This window comes from Eschrichtius robustus, chromosome 2 (genome assembly GCF_028021215.1).
Source record: "Eschrichtius robustus isolate mEscRob2 chromosome 2, mEscRob2.pri, whole genome shotgun sequence".
Lineage (NCBI taxonomy): Eukaryota > Metazoa > Chordata > Mammalia > Artiodactyla > Eschrichtiidae > Eschrichtius > Eschrichtius robustus.
In genome coordinates this window covers 13,026,381-13,043,703 of record NC_090825.1, presented here as the reverse complement: position 1 = coordinate 13,043,703, position 17,323 = coordinate 13,026,381, and the positions used below count along the sequence as shown (strand labels likewise).

At 37.2% G+C, this 17,323-nt stretch overlaps 1 protein-coding gene across 1 annotated transcript in view; it reads left to right on the top strand.

Moving 5' to 3' along the window:
* The window catches only part of LOC137758788 (collagen alpha-1(I) chain-like), a 48,825-nt gene that overhangs the window by 10,248 nt on the left and 21,254 nt on the right, over positions 1-17,323 (top strand). The window contains exons 4-5 of the mRNA XM_068534787.1: positions 5,281-5,371; positions 8,666-8,734. The gene's annotated coding sequence lies outside the window, so the exon portion shown is untranslated. The remainder of the gene's footprint in view (positions 1-5,280; positions 5,372-8,665; positions 8,735-17,323) is intronic.

Below are 17,323 nucleotides of genomic sequence, written 5' to 3'. Positions count from 1 at the left end.
TGTGTTTGGCCCCTCTGCAGAAGTTCCTAAGCTTTGGCAGTTTGCCTATATGAATTCTTTAGTTAAGTATTTTTGATAATGTATACATGGCAAGTTTGATTGAATATCTCTTAATGCCTTCAAATATTCACGAGTCCTGAAAAGTGAGTAAAGCCACTGTTTTTAAACTGCAAAAGCATTCCCGTTTTCACATCAGTCCTGTTCCCATCCATCCCAGCAACATTTGTTGTTGTCTTCTAATACACGATACACTAAACATTTGCATTCTCTAAACAAAATTTTAAAGCTCCAGTAAGTGTTTCAGTTTAGCCTGGCTCCAGTATAGCAGTGGGCTATTCAATTTAGCAAAACTATAAAATGACAACAGAGTAATTCTGGTGAACTAACCAGCTTGTTAAAAGGAGATACTACTTGCACTTTCTTTGGGAAATGGTAGCTTCTGGTTTTATCAAAACACTATTTTCTGTGACGTAAAGGGATTTTTCTTTTATTTCCTCCTATCTTTTCTCATGAACTCATAATATAAAAAACACGTATAAGGCACTTCAGAGGGATTTGGGGGTAAAGAAGAGTTAGTATATGAGGGAACATTTGCTTCTGAGTTTCATTTTTCTCTATTAGTACTGTTTAGATTAGAAGCAGTATGGCTCACAACCAAAGAACAACTCTCTCCCTCTTTTCCCCAACCTCATTTCTACCCCTTAAATACATAGAAACCCATATACCTTTCTTTACATGAAGAATTTCTACTTTCAAGGAACAGTTCTAATAATTTCTTCATGTTGAGGGTGTCAGTAACTTCCTTCCATGCCTCTCCTACCCAGTCACTTATTTTTCTGTTCACACTATGTTTTCTATATATTACTACTTATCATTTTTGTGAAGTTGTTTACATATATTTCTTCTGGATTCTGAGATTCTCGAGGGCAAAGACCATGTTTTTTTTTAATGTTCAGTACATTATATTCAGCATACAATAAATGAATAAACTGGTGACAAACTGAGTAAATGAATTGGAGTTTGTTGCTTAATGAACAGGAAAAGAAATAGAATTGACAAAAGGGTCTCTGTGGTAAAAATATTCTTGGGTAAACGTTGGGTTAAAGAGGATTCTGCTCTGCAGGGTTTCTCAGTGCTTTAATGTGCACTGTCATTCTCCAATGCCATCCTCATCCCCCTCAACACTGCCCTTAACTTTTATTTGTTCCAACCAAGCAGCAACTAAATGAAAGAGGAAAACAGACATCTCTCACATGTCATCTGTAACGCAGGGCCCCAAAGATCTCATTCATTCAGTTAATCAGAAATTCAGTGAAGAACACCCACCAAGATGGAAACTCATCATCCACTAGCAAATTACAGCCAACGTAAGGCTGAGCCCAGCCCCTACTGCTGGGGATGAAAAATGGGAAACAGTTTTAATATAGTTAACCCGTCATGGAAAATGTTTTCTGAGCTACCAGTCACCTTTTCCCATTTGAAGGCCAGCAGCGGGATTTCTGCTAGAGACATTGCCATTTTCCCCATAAAACATTAGAAAGTTGCCAAGTCATAACATTTCTGAAACCAAAGTTCTTGGGAATCCAGTTGTTCTTGGACCCCTGGCTTATTTCCTATCAGTCAAGCTAAGAATCCAGAATGTTTGGTTTTCTTGATCAGGAAAAACCAGCAGCACTTCTTATGCCTTAATTCTCTTTGTTTCCCTAATACTTTCCCCCAAAATCTTGCAGGTCTTGAGAAGAATTTGGACCAGCTCATACAGCTGTTCTACTAATTAATTCACAGGACATTACCATTAGAGAAATTTAAAGGACCCTTAGCTATAAACAATTTTGAAAATCACTGTACTGACTAATGCGTTTTGAAGGAAAAAATATGTAATATCTCAATAAATATAAATAAATAAATCTTGAGGAAACAGATTGGTCTACTTTCATTTTGTAATGTAAGTTTTATTCTGAACAGGAAATTTAAATACAAATAGCTAATTTAAAAAGTCAATAATAGTCCCTAATATAAAATTATCTTTGGCTTGACAGGTATTTTACATTTGTGTATTTTTATTTTTAAAAAATAATATTCTAAGTAGGGAACTAAGATTATTAATGTTAAGCCTCATAAAATGGTTAAAATTTACACAAAAGGTGAAAGTCCCTCCCAGAATTATCAAAATCTGAAGTTCAAAATTCTTGAGAGACAGCGTGTAGTCAGAATGGGCATTGGCTCTATTATGTGATTTTATCAGCTGAAAAGGACAATATGAGCTTGGTCCTGTTATCTCCCCAATAGTTGCTGAAACCAGAGGTTTCTCTCCATTTAATCCATTCCATTGAGTCATGAAAAAAGGAGATGGATCATTGAGTCCAGAATGTCACCATTGTGTCCTCCTCCTCCTTTCACCCACCACCAAGTCTGTGCTCCTCTCTTCTTTTTATTTTTCTGTCTCCCAATCAGTTTTGAGCTCCTGGAGACCAAGAACCAAGAACTATGCTTGGTACATAGAAGAAAATCTACCATTAATTGTTAAAGGGATAAGGAGAGTAAGGGTACGTAAATCATAATATAGTCCTTCTATGTGATAGACACAATGCAGCCATTGAAAATAGCATTTCCAAAGAGGTCCATGTTGTTGAAAAAAGATCAAAATATTCCTTAAAAAAAACAAAAACAAAAAACCAAAACAGTGGGTATAGCAGATCCAAGTTTAGAGAAATAAGACTGTTAGTTAACAAGGATAGAGTCATAGGGTGGTGATGACATGGCTACAGTAAAACCCCAGTTTCTACTGTAAAACTTATAGCTTCACATGGCATTTGTGGTTGGGTAAGTTTATATGAGTGTGTTTCATATTTTATTTACATTAACTATTTAGTAAAGTATACATGTTTCTTATTCTATTGTAGGTGTCTGGGCATTCTCATACTTTTCCTTGTCTTTATGCAGGTTGAAGTTAAAAATAAAAAACAAACCCATTTCTTCTGCAACTGTAAAGGCACATAGGGGATTCAGGTGAACCTCAAACAATAGTTTCACCGAAGGTTCTGGTGCCCAGAGCAGACATGACAGGTAGGCAGCAGCCCTTTTAGAACACTAGTCTCAATAATGCTGTAACTCTTGGTTGGAGGAGCGGCACGTTACGAGAGACCACTTTTGATCCACCTAAAATTAGGTCTTAGGAGTTCAAAAGAGGGAGAAGGAAAGGGGGAGGAGAAGAAAATATCTATTAACGAGCATTAAATATTACTTTTCCAGTCTCTCAGCAGAAAGCCTAAGAACATCTGATTTTCTGTTACAAAGGAAAACCTCTGAGTAATATAGCCCGCACATAATCTCATACTTAGCGCCATGTTCTGACAAATGCAGAAACTAAGTGATTGAATACTTCAAAATAGCTTCCTTCTTTTTTCTCCCAAAAACGACTCAAAAACACCATTTGTGTGGAAAATACTGACCATGCACAATGACGGTCCCTGGAATGTAAGAGTTCAGTAGGATTCTACAGCATTCTAGATTTCAAGCAACAGAGCCTGCTAATATTGTTCTCTTTCCCCTTTGTCTAATTCTCACTCGACTTTGCCACTCATGGAATTTTCTTTCATTGTTTATAAAATCGCTCTGTCCTTATTGAAGTGTAGAATTAGAGACTTTGCTAGAGAGGAATGCACTAGAACTAGGTACAGTGGGTAATTGTCTTTTATCTGAGAACGGCTTGGTCGTTTTTAGGGAATATAGACTTTTACAGTTAGTTGAGCATAATTCTTTTTGCAGCTTAAATACACATAGAGAGAGAATCCCCTTCAGTTCCTTCCCTTCTTCCATGCTTCCTCCTTTCTTTTCTTTCCAGGATGTTCCTTTTGGCTCAACAGTCACTATTAGCAGAGAGATATAGACATCTAGACCTTGGATTTCATGACTGTATTCTCTCTCCAGTGCTGCCTTAGATGCCTTCTGGCAGCAGCTGATGTACTTAGAATAGAAGGCTCTCTAGGCAAAAGCATATTCAGCTAGTTGTAAAGTTCTTCTTAAAAGGGGGAAATAAGAAAATATGATTTTTGAGACTTAGAGTGAGAATTTTATCTGGCATCATTTTGTTTATAAACCATTTTTATTCTCAGTTAGTCTCAATTTTAATGGTGTTTGTTCACCTTTATTTGCTTCTAGAGGGCAGTTGGTCCTTTTACTTATATTAAAGCTATACTGACTTTCAGATCTTCTGCTTGAGTCGATAGCCTCTCAATTAGATGCAACTATCCCCGAGCAAAGCATGACAAATTCGGCTTCTTACTTTGAAATCCTTCTCTTTTATCATCATCAATGCCTAAATTATAGCCTCTAACTGTACCTACTCAGACTCCAATTATATTACATAAATGCCTAAATTGTGTCATATCTTTCGCGACATGTTATTTCTGTAATAATGTCCATCTTTTCAGCTCTTAGCCAGAGTGAAAGGGCAGTATAATCCAAAAGAGAGTGTCTGGTGTGTTAATCATTAATAAATCTGAAAAACATGTGTTTGATCAAGGCCATCTTTTCCCTTTGAGTAATTCTTTTTTTTTTTTTTAGCATCAGCAAGTTCTTCTGAAAGTCATGATTGTCTCTCTGAAAGCTCTGAATAACCGGTGTTGATTTCAAAACAGGCACTGGCCAATACTTTGTTACCATAGTAAACCCCTAGTTGGCATTTGCGTTGATAATCAATCTTTGTTTGTTGCTTAAACCATTCAAAATTCCGCCGATATTTATGATTTCATTAAGTAGAAGATGCTGCATGCAAATAAGTACACTTCAGTTACAGAAAGCAGCTGTCAGAACACATTTATATTCCAGCAGCAGAGAAGAAATTAATCTCACAGTGGCTTCAATTCAAATTGGTATGATATTCCAGTAATAAATTCCCTGCCCAGATGGAAATATTTTCTTTATCATAAATATTTTAAAACACTTGATCTGTGTTAAAGTTGTACAGGACTGAAGCTGATTTTAGATATTTTAAATATTTTCAATCAAGCCCCAAATAGAAAAAACATTTTGGTTTTGTAGAATCCATTTAAAAATATTTTCAAATTTTATATAGGTTCATCCTATCATATACATTCTGTAACCAAAGAGAAAAGCTCATCAAATGCTAATCTTGTCTGATTTGGAGCACCCAAAGAAAGCCCACATTTCTAGCTTGTATTAATTATATTTCTGTCCTATGTTTTAATGACACTAGTCATTCCTTTCATATTGAAATAAATTCTGAAAATAGCTCTTACTCTTTTCCTTCACTTATAGGATGATTTGTGGAAGAAGAGGAGGGAGCAATGATCACAGAATGTAAATGCTAAGAAACTGAGGTCCAGAGCCACAGAGCGCCTTCTGCAAAGTAAGGAAAGCAGTTAATAGCAGGGCTGGGACAGTAACACCCGATACTCGATGCAGAGAATAGTGTGCTTTTCAGTACTTTTTGCAATTTTAAGCAGCTGGTTCTGGTATAGTTATTTGTGTGTGTGAGTGTGACAATTCCCAGTTCCTCCACCCTAACTGTTACATTGTGAGTCAGTCCAGCAACGAGTCTCCCAAGAGCATCATGAGACAGTAGAGGACATGCAGGTCCGTAGAAATGACTTTATACTCTTCAGCTTCCCTAGAATATGAATCGAGAATTAGGCATTTTGAGAGACTCTGCTTCTAACTCTAGCCATCACTGGAGTAGATCTTCTTCTCATCTAGACTGCTTAGAGATTAGTGGCCCCTCATAAATCACCACAGTTCCATCTTTCTTCTGAACCAGTACTCTGAAATCCTCCAGGTGGTAGGTAGCCCAGAGGAGAAACACAACCCCTAAGGGTGGGTTTGTATCTTTGGAATCCTCTCTTGACCTTGACTCTCAAGCCGAGGGGACACGTAGGTCTGGACTTCAGAGTCCGCTTTAATATTCAGTTGTCTGAATTTAGAAGAGTTGATGGGATCACCATAGCCATGTTGGTCAAATAGTGACTTTCTTGAAGCTGGATGTTACTAACTTCCCAATCACGACTGCTCTCCTCCAACTGACATACAGCAAGTTTTATCACTGAAGAACACACCAAAAGCCAAACAGTAGAGTTCAAACTCTGAATTCAATCTTGAAACATAAGCTCCAAAATAAGATCCTTGCTGAATACCACACAAAAGGAGAAATGAACTGAGCGTAGATTAAAACAATGAGAAATGGACAGGAATTTACCAAACAACTCTTCCTTACCATGGATTAAAAACAAATTGATATTTCACTTGCTGATTCAGACTACATCTAGCCCACATCTCACATTACAGGATATTCATTGGCAAAACTGAAGACTGGAAAATGCAGCCAATTTTGGAAAATGATACCAGATTCCTTGAAGAGCTGAGTCAAAGTTCTCTGTTTTTCAGATTATAAACTATTAGGAAGGACAGGCTCTATCAGATAAACCCACTTGTATAAGACCTACACCAGTTTGTATTTATTGATATTTAAAGACTTTTAGACAGTTGGAGACTGGGTGGCAGGATTTCTGGATCTTAGTCTTTGCTCTGATTTGGCTGGATGTACCATTGTCCAAGTTACTTTGCTTCTCAGTGATTTGATTACTTCATCCGGAAAAACAAAGGTCTGTAATGAATTCATTTGTCCAATGCCTATCTCAGAGCACTGATTACCTGTCTGGCTATTCACACGCTGCAGAACTGTGTGAGGAAGAAGAGACATGATTTGCAGGAAAGCCTTTTAAGAAGCAGGAATCATTGAATGAAAAAAATATGTTATCAAAATTATCTATCCTCTGCTAAAAAGATCCCCAGAGGAAAGAAGGCCTAAATATTGGGCAGGCCATATAGAAACCAAAAGCGCATTCCCCAAATAATGGACTTATAGATAAATACAGACATTTACAGAAACCTAGATAAATGTTTGGTCTTCAAATCCAAAGTTCAGACCAAAATTTGTGCTGATTCTCCAAATATGTAATGATACATGTTATCATTTCTCGATAGTCTATTGTGTGTCAGGTAAAGGACAAGTTCTTTATGTTCTCATGTTGAATTTTCATTTTTAGCCCACTCCTATTAAGTAGATATTATTATTTTCAATTACAGATGAGGATATTGAGGCACAGAGAAACGAGCTGGTTGCTTGGAGTCCCACCCCTAGAAAGTAGCAGAACTGGGATTTAAACCTCCAACAGTTAGACTATAAAACCACAGTCTTATCTACTATACTGTGTGGCACTGAGCTGAAAAGAGACAACTATAATGGAATTACTATAATTTCAAGGGTCAATAGGGGACCCCTAGTCAAAAGGCTTTGTTATTGAGAGGTCAATAGTTGACAAGAAAAAGGTCTTTCTACTTCACTCCTATTCCCTTTGTTCATCTGCGGGATAATAGGAGAACATTGAATTCCATGTTTTGCTCGGAAATTGAGTATTATCTATGTAAGTACTGTCACGGAGAACCCTACTTTAAACTTTCTGCCGCTTTGCTCAAGAATAAAGGTTTTCAAGGACAAATATTGTTGCAGATTGTAACTTGACAGTGAATGTCTTGAAACTCTGCATAGTCATATTTGAAAGGAAGCCAAATTTATGAAAAAAAAATGTCCACTTCAAAAGCTTAATGAAGGCAATTTGTCAACAATTTCACACATCATTTGCCCACAGCCTCTGAATAAAAGGTTTCCCAATTTACCTTTTTCCCACGTGAACTTCAGATCATATGCATTTAATGATTCATCAATCATCATCTTTCCCAGAAACTGAGATGCAAGCAGAATACAATCGAAGAGGTCTGTTAAAATATATTGTATGTGATACACTTATTGTTTACATTTCTTTTTTTAACCTAATGTCAGAGAATCGTACGTGGAATGACATGAGTCTTTAAGATCAGAGTCTGGTTTAAGACTTAGGGTGAATTTGCTATATAACAAATTAAAACAACTTAACGTACCTTGGAATGTCTATATCTCAGACTTCTAAAAATTCTGTAGAGAATTAGAGGAGAGGAGAAAAACAGCTATAGATGAATGAATATGACTTACAAGAGAACAAGCAAAGTCTCCCCATGGCACTTATTCTTTAAATAATTAACAAGAAACTCTTTGCAAAGGGACCTACTTGTCAAATAACTAACTTAAAACCGTTACTGTTGATTGTCAGCATGCTTTTGTAACCAAAATGCCTGAGGGATAAGTTGATGGAAAGTAATTAATAAGACCAAGAATAAGGTTTACTGCATGTAACTGATACTGTTTGTAAATCTGGGACTCATAAAGTATTGTTCTGATTGAGGAAGGAGATGCAGATGTTTCTGCTATTTTAGTAAAGGGAGGAAGTGTAAAACACTCCAACCAACAGAAAAGGGGGTGCAAAACATTTAGAGCTGCAATACTTACCACGACAACTATTTTCTGTTACATTTTTAATGTAAGGTAAAACTTCCCTATTACGTACTTGGGCAGCCCATATATGGGACTCAAGTGTGACATCAACAATGGCAAATAAAGGTAGTTTTATAAGACAAGATGAAATGCATGGTTGACCCAGATATCTAGATATTTTGGCAAAAAGAATTTTAATTGGAAAAACTGGTGGAGGATTTGAGAAAATGTTAGAATAAATTATTCGGATAATTTTTGGCCTTCAATATACTTTTTCAGCATAAAGAAGAATTCTGTTTGCTAAACTCTTTGGGCCATGATGATTCATAGTACTGGTGGTGGAATTTGGTATGTATTTGTGTGTGTGTCTCTGTGCACACATATTTATGTTTATGCTTGCAAGTACTTTGTCAGAATGAAATGTTTGGGCTATACTTACTACCCACCTGATTTTAATTAGTGTTACCAGATATTTACTGATATCATCAAAGTTTTTAATTTACAGATAATTTGGCAAAGGACAATTTGCTGCTATTTACATTTAAATAGATGTGAAAAAATGCACTGATGTTTTCTCAGACAGACCCCAGGGCAGTTTCATGTTCAAGCTCTGGAAGACCTGCTCCCCTTGAATGTGGAGGGACCTGTTACTTGCTTCCAACCAATAATATAGCAAAAGTGGTGAGATGTCACTCCATGCTTATATTATGAAACACACACACACACACACACACACACACACACACATGGCGTTGCCCTGGCACATCTGCATGTAAGGGTTTGTATCACAGAAATTCTCTTCGCAGAGTTACAAAAACCTGCCTCTTTCCAGTGCTTTGGTTTTAAGCAGACCAACCATTAGGTCAAAATGAGATACACAAAACAACCTTTAAAAAGAAGAACGAAGTAGGAGGACCCACACTTCCCAATTTCAAAACTTATATTAAAGCAATGGTAATGAAGATGGTGTGGTACTCGCCACCAGGATATACATGTAGATTAATGGAACTGAGATTTCAGAAACGAGCCCACCTACCTATGGTGAACTGATTTTCAGCAAGAATGCCAAGACCATCCAATTGGGAAACAGTAATCTTTTCAACAAATGGCACTGGATCAACTGAATAGTCACATGCAGAAGAGTAAAGTTGTGCCCCTACCTCACATCATATTAAAAACTCAAAATGTATCAAAGATTTAACTGTAAGAACTAAAACTCTAAATCTCTTAGAAGAAATGGATAAATCTTCATGATGTTGGATTTGACCATTCTTGGATTCTTGGAGGATTCTTGGATATGATACCAAAAGCACAAGCAACAAAAGAAAAAAGAGATAAATTGGACTTCATCAAAATTAAAAGCCTTTGTGTTTCAGAAGACATCATCAGAAAGTGAAACAACAATCCACAGAATGAAAGAAATTATTTACAAATCATATCTTTGACAAAGGACTTGTATACAGAATATGTAAAGAACACTTACAGCTTAATAATGAAAAGACTTCCCAAATAAAAAATAGGCAAAAGATCTAAATAGACATTTCTCCAAGGAAAATATACACATGACCAATAACCACATAAGATGCTTGATATCATTAGTCATGAGGAAAATGCAAATCAGAATCACACATGAGATGCAACTTCACATCTTCTAGAGTGGCAAGATAAAAAAGGCAGACAATAACAAGTATTGGTGATGATGTAGAAAAATCAGAACCCTCATACATTGTTGGCAGGAACATAAGATGGTGCCATCACCTTGGGAAAAAGTCTGGCAGTTGCTCAAAAGTTTAAACTAGATGACCCACCAATTCCCCTCCTTAGGTATATATCCAAGAGAAATGATAACGTATGCCCACACAAAATCTTGTACACAAATACTTAGAGCAGCATTATTCATAGTAGCCAAAAGGTGGAAACAAACTAAATCTCAACAGACATAGATAAAATATGGTATATCCATACACTGGAATATTATTGAGCCGTCATAAGGAATGAAGTACTGATACATGTTATAACATGGAAGAACCTTGAACAGATTAAGCTAAGTGAAAGAAGCCAGTCACAAAAGACCACATATGACTTCATTCATACAAAATGTCCAGGACAGGGAAATCTGTACACAGTTGGACCTCCATACCATGGGTTCCACATCTGTGGATTCAATCAATCTTGGATTGAAAATATTCAAACAAACAAAAAAATTTTCGGGAAGTTCCAAAAAGCAAAACTTGAATTTGCCATGAGTTGGCAACTATTTATATAGCATTTACATTGTATTAGGTATTATAAGTAATCTAGAGATGATTTAAACATATGGGAGGATGTACATAGGTTTTATGCAAATGGTATGCCATTTTAATATGAGACTTGAGTGTCTATGGATTTTGGTTTCTGTGGGGGTCCTGGAACCAATTCCCTGTGGATACTGAGGGACAACAGTATAGAGGAAGTAGTTGCCCAGGGCTGGGAGAAGTGATGGGGCGATAGGGGAGTGACAGATAAAAGGTGTCTTTTTTAGGTAATAAAAATGTTTTAAAAGTGACTCTGGTGATCTTGCACATATCTGTGAATATACTAAAAACCATTCAATTGTACACTTCAAATGAGTGAATGTATGGTATGTGAATTACATCTCCATAAAACTGTTTGAAATGAGATTCAGTGGACAAAGTATACACATCATTTATACCAAAAGTATACGTGGAGACAGTCAAGACACATCTTGAGACACTGTTTCAGCACAACTGACTTCTGTTATTATACAAAGAGTTATATTGAGCAAAGGAAAGAAATTTGGTTTGCTAATCACCAGCTGTAGGGCACTTAACTTGACTTAAGGGTAATGAAATAAGATAGTGATATATCACCTAAGGTCCTTGTCAGAAAATTCCTCAAACCTAGCTCATGGAGTTGGTGAACATATTCAGAACAGATAGGGTGACACAATCCCTGAGTTATACAGAATTGGCAGAGAGACATGGTCATCAAGACTTGAGATGGAGCTATGATTATTTGAGCTATTGTGAGTAGCTATAGTGCAAGCCCTGACAGTTGGCTTTTCTATTTGTAGTGCAAGTGCCTAACTTAAGCTTTGACTACCTAGGCATCCACTCCAAATGTGGCTATCTCAGATAGACACATCGCCAGCTACTCTACTAGGTAAAGAGCCTGGCTGCCCCCTCACCCCATTCTTTGAGAGATCTCGGTTCATTTTGATAACTGACCATTTGGGCCATTTGCTTTCTTCTCTTCCTGTGCTTTAAATTCCCACTCTTATATTTTAAAATCACCAATAAAGGATGAGCCCTAGAAACCCTAGGCCTTCACCCTGGACCCTGGACCCCAATAAAAGCAGACCCCAGGCCCCACTCACTCTCTGTTCCTCTCTCTCCCTCTCTTTCCCCTGCCCACCCGTGAATTCAATGCATGGCCCCAGACATGCCAAGTAATTTCCAGAACCTGTGGGTAGTAAACCTTTTTGTCAAAGTTTCCTAGTGGTTATTGTTAAGGGCATCTTGCAGTCATATGAATCTCAAGGGGCTGGTCCAGCCACAACATTAGTTATTGAAAGGCTGAGACCAGTACACAACAGTAGCCGTTCACAGTCAAGAAATCCCCCCCCAGCCCCCATAATGTACATGTACATTCAATACAGTGTCTTGACCAAAACTTTTCATATGTTCCCGAGACACACGTGGATTGTGTTAACATTTACTATTGTTTTCCCAGTCTTTGGGAAAAAAACATGCAAACCTAAGAAATGAGAAAAAGGAAGTAGCATGGCCTACGTAGTGACATAATTAAGGTGTGTTTCTACTCTAATAAAATGGTTTCCAAAGAATATTATGATCAGTACTAAAAAATCCAGACGTAGAGGAAAATTTGAAAGATTTTTATTCCTATGGTTATCTTCGCACTTTGTGTGAGGTCTGTTCATTGACGGGATCACTCAAAGCTGGTAATATATTGATACAGCTCTATGGCATTCTACCATTCTCATAGTTATTTGATATTGTATGGCTAAGCGTTACTCTAACATCATGAAGAGTCAGTGATTAAGAAACAAGAAATTTTTTTACAGGAGCATTCCACTATAAGCTTGGGAGTCAATACTATTTGACAGTCCAAATAGTACCACCAAGTAGACAAGTCCAGTGCCACAGTCTGGCTTTCTAGCAGGTCTGAAGAGGCTCAGGAATGATCATCTTTGTGGGAAAAACAACAGCATATGGAAAGTCTAGGGTAGTTTGAAGGTACTTTTGTTTTTGTTGTTGTTTTGAGCATTTATATTATGTTTTTGACACATCTTTACTGAGTGAACACCTGTAGTGTCATGTTGAAGTTTTGTGGGTATTCCAAAATCTTTCTGTGACTTAATTACAGCTCCTTCAGAGGTTAAACATTTCCCCCCTTTTTGGAAGCTCTTATTTTTTTCCTCCCCATTATTTTGGGCTTTCAGATTCACTATAGTGTGTTTAGGTGTGGATGTTATTTCATTCAAACTCTTAGACAGTCAAATGGTTCTTTCCATCTGAAAACTCATGGAAAATATTCTTCTATTAATTTGAGTAATTCTTCCTCTCCATTTGCATTTATTCTTTTTTTTCTTTTTTAACCAGAACTCCTATTAGACAGATAATGGAATTTCTGGATCTATTTTCTAGATTTCTTAATTTTTTCTTTTATTTCTTCTATTTCTGTGCTATTTAACACTATATTCTGTGGACACTCACAACTTGAGGTTTTAGCTTCTGAATTCAGTCTTTATTAACTAATCTGTATTTTTAGTCGGCTCCATCTTCTTAGTTTTTTTTTTATTTCAATGACCGCAATTTTTCATCTCCGAGATCTCTGACAGATTATTTACGTAGCAACCTCCTCCTGATTTATCCTGTCCTATCTTTCTCAGGTTAATAATGACACCTTATTTTTTTAATTTTTCTTGAAAAAGTGATTTATGCTCATGGTAAGAGCAAAAAAAAAAAAAAAAAAGTAACCTCAATGAGCAAATAATGAAAATTATCTTCCTCTTATCTAGGACCAGCAGAGGCCTGTGGTCAACAGTTTTTTTTTTTTGTGGGTATATAATTCCAGAAATTTTCTATGCATATAAAAGCATATATTTTTATGTGGGTATGTAAAAATTTGTAAACAAAAAAGTTGACATACTATATGTACTTCTGAATTATGCCTATTTTTGTTATTTCTTTTCATTATTTCACATAAAATTTGGGGGTTAACTTCATATTCATACATACAGAATTATCTTTTTAAACTACACTTTCTCATAATTCACCATATGGATCAGCATGAATCATTCATTTACTATCCTGTTGATAAATATTTAGACTTTTTTTTGCCATTACAAACAATGCTGTAGTAAACATGTCTACACATCTGTTTTTACACTCATCATGTGAATATAAGTTGTAGGATGAATTTCTGGAAGTATAATTGCCAAGTCTAAATGTATACACATTTAAAACATTGACAAAGATTACCAAATTGCCCTCCAAAAGCTTGTACTAAGAATTTGCCTATTTCCTTGTAACCTTAACAAAACTGTATATTATAAACTTTCTGATCTTTATAAATTTGATAGTTAGAGATGGTGTCATTGTTTATTTTGCTTTTCTGTAATTATGAGTGAGAGCTTTAAATTTTATGGATGATCTTTTCATACATTTGTAAGTCATTTGGATTTTTTTTCTATTAATTAAGTTAATTAATTACGTAGTCTTTGCTTATTTGTCTGTTGGATTATTGGTAATTTCTCATTGATTTGTAAGAGCTCTTTATAGTGTAAAGTGATTAGCTCTTTTTCTGCCAGGTAGGTTGCAAATTTTTCCACTTTTTCACTTTGTTTTTAGTTTTATTGCAATACAGTTATTTAATACTTTTCTTCATTGTTTGTAAGATCTTTGTCATTCTTAGAAAGGTCTTTCTCATGCCAAAATTGGAAAAAATATTCAGCCATGTTTTCTCCTATTACTATTATTTTACATGAAATTTATTTCTGTTGTAAATAATGAAGAAGCAAGTCAAATAATGTTTTCCTCTATTGAGTATTCCATCTATTTGTCACAAATTGACTAGCACTTTTATCAGATGCTAAATTATCATATGATTATATTTCTTTCATGTCCTCTTCTATTTGCTAATAACTCTGCTTCCTTGGGTGTTTGTTAGTTCTTTGCTGAATTTGATGACTGATCATATTGATATACTGAAATATTTGGTAATTCTTGGTTATGTGCTTTATAGTTGAGATTCTCTGTGCCCCTAACTGTGAATTTGCTTGGGAACTGCTGCTAGCATTTGTTATGGAAGGAGCAGAATCTTATTCTGCTAGGGAATGCCAGTACCTTATTGTCTGGTGCTGGCCCTCCCTCTACTCACAGGTATCCTCAGACATATTGGGCACTTCTCTGATTCTCTGGATCTAGTGCCCACACTCACTGTTCTAGGTGGAAATAAAGAGCCCTGCGCTGTCTGTGTGTCACTAGATATAAGTTAGCAATTGGTGGAGAAGCACGAACATTCTTAGCTGTTCCTGTGGTTTACCAAAGCAATCACCCAAGCAATTGCTGCAGGTCCTCTTCCTACTCCCTGTACCCATTACCTCTGGGCTAGAGCTTCTGTGAAAGTGGCTCTACCTTCTGCAGAAGTCCTGTCTGCATGTGCCATTGGCCGTTGTGCCATCAAACTTGTCTGCCTTCTGTTAATCAAGGATTCCTCCAAAATTTTGATCCTTTGATGGCATTTCCTTGTTTTCTAGCACTGTTATAAATAATCTCTTTTGTGTCATTGCTAATTTGGGGTGGGAATGGCAAGTAGGCGTGGACAAGCAGTTGGTGTGCCATTTTGACCCAAGCTATGGCTCTCTTCCTTCTTAATAGGATCTTATACTATTTCCATTGATGGAATCTAGAATATTCTTCATAAACTAAGGCCTAGGACTATCCATTTATCATGCAACTTTCAGCATCATTAACTGTATGGTCCTTGCAATTTCAAAGAGTATTGTCTTATCATTAGTTCCCCTACAGCAGAGCCTGATACAAGGACTTATATGCGATAGTTTATTTGGAAGAAAATCCTAGGAATCATGAGTGAGCAGGGGAAGAGAATGACACAGGGAAGGAGAAAAACTTGCCAAAATGGTGCATTATCAAGGTTATCACTGCAGGCAGTGGAGGTTCAATTCCACTGGTAATTCAAGATACACGTATAAAATACATCTTGGAATTGCCCACCTGAAGGAGAGGCAGCATGCCCATTGTGTTGGGGGTCCATTGCTGGTGTATTAAATTAAGCATATGCAGATGTTGACCTGATGAATGAGGAGGCTCCAGCCACCCACACACGGGGTCAGCAAGTAGGTCCCTCAGCATCTGTACTCCCACTTTGAGGAAGGGAAAACCCCAGGGTCATTTTGATTAAAGACAGAGTTTTAGTACATTCACACAGAAGATGTCAAGTCACAAGATTTACTACTTACAGATCCCAGGAATGGGGCAATGAGCTTGGGGAAGGGCAGTCCTCTACTCCAGGTCATGAGGGAGCAGGAGATAGAGAGCAGGGTAGCAAGCAAGCGCCTGCTACTTATAAGGTGGCTGGGACAAAGGTCACTCACTCACTGTTCATGGGCTGGAAAAGGTGTCTCAGGAAAAGCAAAGCAGGAACTTGGGGCAGGGATCCTGCTCAGGTCCTTATCTAAATGTCCAGACTCTGGGTGTGAGCAGGGTTGCCATACTGTAAAATGCCCAGGCAGTAACTCAAATAACTGTTTTCTCATCACACCCATTTACCAGCTGGCTCCTTTCGCCTGTTGGTTGAGCAATTTCCCTCGGGGACTTTACCTCCGCTTTTCACGTGTGTGTGCCAGCTGGCTGAGCAAGTCCCTGCAGAGTCAGAGAAGAAATGATGCCCCAAAGAAAAGATGACCAGGCTCCCGGAGGAGAAAAGATGCCCTGAACATGCTTGAGGTAAAGAACTGTCAGCATGAGGTGATCCTAAATTTAAACTATCCAATGCATCTGCAGCTGAAATCAGATATCAGTCAAGGTGACTGATGTCAGCTCCTGATGCATCTGACCAGTACGCACTGGTCTTGGCCAAGTGTCTTATGAGAAAAAGATCATAGAACCTATTTTGAAAGGTCATTGCCATATTACAACTACTTTAAGAGTTCCTGGGCTGAATGCAATTGGAGTTTATTTGTGATCCTCCATCAATGCATACAAGATACTTTTCTCAGTCTCTGCAGCCTGAGCGGGGTTTGCTATACCTGAAGACACATGAATATAGTGTGAATCCCACCAGAACTCTCTATCTGTGTTTTTTTTAATTTTTAATTTTTTGGCCATGCCGCGAGGCATGTGGGATCTTAGTTCCCCGAACAGGGATCAAACCCCCGCCCCCTGCAGTGGAAGCACAGGGTCTCAACCACTGGACCGCCAGGGAAGTCCCTCTATCTGTGTTTTATAAACAGCATTTATGTTAGAAGCTGATTTAACATTAGTATGATATGTAATATAGTCTTCCTTACACAAGAATGGCAAATATGTGACATATGTTTCCCACTGTCAATAGACTATATAGCCTCTCAGTTATATACACGTCCCCATGGGATCCACATGGGACCTCAGAATGCTTCTCAGCACAGTGCTCCAAGTTGGCATTTTAATTCTAGTTTAGTTGCCATTTAGAGTATAATAAATTTTCTTGTTTTATTAGCATCATCAAATTTACTCAATCCCAAAGTGTTTCATCAAAAGCATCACAGGCACTATAACATCCAAGAAATTGCCAAAGCTCATATGTTAAGATAAATAGCACGGCTTGGCAATAAAGCTAAGATGACCCTCACCACGTTGTTAGTCCTGTTTGCTGATTTTAGATCTCTGAACAGAACAGTGACTAATAATGTTG